Below are 4153 nucleotides of genomic sequence, written 5' to 3' on the forward strand. Positions count from 1 at the left end.
GTATTGAAACTTTATGCTGTGACATTGATATTTAGAGCCACAGACATCAAGGCCATCATAACCAAGATTATAGTTTCTACCATATGAAATGATGGATGAAGAGAAATCTAGCTATATGTGATTTCCTGGAATAAATATTTGGCAATACAGGACTGAAGAGGATGAGAAGTGACAGCAATCTTCCTCTGCCAAGACAAAATTGCAGACCATGTAAGAAGCTTGAGGAAAATAATGACCGGTCATATTTGCTGCATACACGCAGGGTAGAGTTTGTAAGAAAGAGGCCAATACACTTGTTAGGTTCTTACTAAGATTTCAGAGATACTCTTTAGTAAATGTTTCTATTTTCACTGCATTCCCTTGGGCCAACTTCAACAAATTTTATTACAGTTTTCACAGGTAAATAGTTTTACAAAGAAGAGGATCTGCTAATCTTGTTATTCCATCATTCCAGATATCTCACTTCCTGTTTTTCAATTTTTTATTAAGATAAATATTATCTATGTGTTCCAGCAATCATATTAGTTACTTATCCAAATTATTTGAAAATATATTCCAATCAAATATTTGCCCATGAACTCTGAGAACAGCTTTGTCATTAATAGCAGCAAATAAGATATTTTTTCAGCAGGTGATATAAGGAAATAATCTGTAGTATATCTATAAATTGATGATGACTCAGAAAAAATGCATATTATTAAGTGAAGAAGCCAGACTGAAAGGCTACGTACTACATGATTCCATTCATAAGACGTTCTGAGATATAGGAAACCATGAAGACAGAAACTGAATTTGCTATTGCCACAAACCCTGGAAGGGGTGATGGTTAAATAGGTCAAGTATGTGTATAAGTTTTAGGGAAGTGCAACTATTCCTTATGGATTTTATAGTGGTGGACACATAACACCATGCATGTGTCAAAACCTGTAGAATTTACAGCACAAAGTGTGACTACGAATATTTTAAAAAATCAAATAAACAAAACTTTTCAGGTTGGTACATCATAAAATTGAATAGAAATTGAATAGAAAAACTTATCTAACTATATTAAAACTGGATATAAGATCCTGAATGAAGGGAATGGTGGAAAATGATGTTAGAGCAAGAAATTTGGAATGTATTGCAGATTACTGTTAGACAGAAAAGAAAACATAAATGAACCTTACTGAATAAATTTTAATGGGTTTTGAGTTAACAATTGTTAAACCACTACACATATGTACAATAATTGAATAATAACATAAAATTTTAGTGTATAATAGGATCAATTTCTATCACAGTTGGAGTGAAAAGTTGAGACAAAGTAAAGATTGCTAGAAGAGTCTATGAGGTAATGACTAAGAGCAGACATAGGATGAATTCATGTTTAATTTAATATAGATACAGATGAAAATACATAGAAATATTAACAGATAACTGTATATACATAGGTTAGTACACATATGCATTTTCCTACTCTATCAACTGAGAAGACCTAGAAGAATCTGCAGTAAATATAAGCACATATAATCAAATATATTGTTTCCTACTACATTTTTTTCAATTAATGGACCATGGGCTGCTTGAGAAAATATTTGAATTAGAATCTTCATCTTAAAGCATGAGACAATAAGAAAATGTTGATAGATAGTACTTAGATGATTCATAGATAGTTAGATGATATATAGATTCATGATGGAAACATATTAAAAGGACAAAGGGGCTAATGGAAAGAGCTCTCAATGACCAAAGATGCAATAATTTAAGCAGCAAGATAATAAAATGTCATTTGATTTTAACCCAAAATACAAAGTAAATATTCATTAGTCTATATCATATAGGTTTAATTACATTTTTCTACATATGAATTTCCAATTTTCTCAGCACTATTTGTTGAATAGGTCATCTTTTCTCCAATGTATGACCTTGGGGCCATTATCTAGTATGAGATAACCATATTTATGTGGGTTTGTCCCTGTCTTCTATTCTGTACAATTGGTCTGCGTGTCTATTTTGTTGCCAATACCATGCTGTTTTTGTTAGTATTGCTCTATAGTACAGTTTAAGGTTTGTTATTGTAAGGCCTCCTGCTTCACTCTTCTTGCTAAGGTTTGCTTTCTCTATTCTGGTTCTCTTATTTTTCCAAATAAATTTCATGATTGCTTTTTATAGTTCTATGAAGAATGTCATTGAAATTTTAATAGGAATTGCATTAAATCTGTATAACATTTTTGGTAATATGGCCATTTTGACCATTTTGACAATATTAACTCTGCCTATAAAAGAGCATGGGGGATCATTGCATCTTTTAAAGTCTTCTTCAATAAACGGATGAATTCAAACTAAAAAGCTTCTTCTCACCAAAGGAAACAATCAATAATTTGAAGAGAGAGCCTACAGAATGGGAGAAAATCTTTACTACATGCACCTCAGATAGAGCACTAATTTCCAGGATATATAAAGAACTCAAAAAACTTAACACCAAAAAAAAAAAAAAACAATTTATAAATGGGTTAAGGAAATGAGCAGACACGTCACAGAAGAAAAAATGCAATCAATAAACAAGCATATGAAAAAATGTTCATCATCTTTAGCAATTAGAAAAATACAAATCAAAACTACTCTAAGATTTCATCCCACTCCAGTCAGAATGGCAATTATCAAGAACACAAGCAACAAGGAATATTGGCAAGGATGTGGGGAAAAAGGTACACTCATACATTGCTGGTGGGACTGCAAATGGGTGCAACCACTATGGAAAGCAGTATGGAGATTCCTCAGAAAACTTGGAATGGAGACACAATTTGACCCAGCTATCTCACTCCTCAGTTTCACCCAAAAGACTTAAAATCAGCATACAAAAGTGCCACAGCCAAACCAGTATTTATAGTAGCTCAAATCACAACATCTAAACTATGGAACCCACATAGATGTCCTTCAACAGATGAATAGACAAAGAAAATGTGGTACATATACACAATGGAATATTACTTAACCTTAAGAAGTAATGAAATTATGGCATTTGCAGGTAAATGAATGGAGCTGGAGAATATCATGCTAAGTGAAATAAGTCAAACCCCCATAAAAAAACAAAGGCTGAATGCTTTCTCTTATAAGCAGATGCTGATCCATAGTTGGTCCTGTAGGGAAGAATGACAGAACTTTGGATTATGCAGAGTGGAGTGAGGGGAAGGGACCGGGTATGTAGATAGGAAAGACGGTGGAATAAGACAGACATTTTTACCCTATATTCATGTATGATAACACTACAGGTATAACTCTGCACAATGTACAGTCAGAGGAATGTGCATTATTTGTGAACAATGTGTCAAAATGCATTCTTCTGTCATAACTAATTAGAACAAATTTTAAAATAACAATAAAAAAGAAATCAATTTGCTGTGGAGGTTGAGGCAGTAGTATTACAAGTTCAAAACCAGACTCAGCAACTTAGGAAGGCCCTAAGTAACCTTAGTGAGAACTTGTATCTAAGTAAAATATATTTAAAAAGGGCTAGGGATATGACTCAGTGGTTGAGCATCCCTGAGTTCAATCCCTGATACAAAAAATCAAAACACACTAATAATTTATCACATTGGGAAGAATATAAGATAAAAATAGTTGCAACAAAAGTAGACAACAAGTTATATAATGGTTGTAAAAGGAACATACCCATAAAAATTGCATTATGTGCACAATTAAAAGGAAATAAAGTGACTTAATGTATACAATAGACCACCCAACTCTATGTTGCTTAAAACTCACTTCACTTCTAAGTATACAGTTAGAAAATAAAGGAATGGTATAAGATAATTCATTGAAATACATGGAAAAAAATTCATAGTATCTATACTAATATCAGGTAAGGTAGACTTTAAATCAAAACAGTAAACAGAGGCAAGGAACATCATTAATGATCATGGGTCAATTCAACAAGAGGAAACCAATTCTAAATAAATATGCACATAATATCAGAGAATTCAAATTTATAAATCAAATACTGATATACCTACAAGGGAAAGATACATTCAAATACAATGTATTGGGGAATTTAAAACCTCACTTTCAGCAATAAGTCAGAAGTTTCACCCTAAACTAAAAGACCTAAAGATCTATGGAAAATTTCGCCCAACAGCTACTAATACATATTACTCACATTGGCACAGGGAATATT

The sequence above is a fragment of the Sciurus carolinensis genome, chromosome X, assembly GCF_902686445.1.
Source record: "Sciurus carolinensis chromosome X, mSciCar1.2, whole genome shotgun sequence".
In the NCBI taxonomy this organism is placed as follows: Eukaryota; Metazoa; Chordata; class Mammalia; order Rodentia; family Sciuridae; genus Sciurus; species Sciurus carolinensis.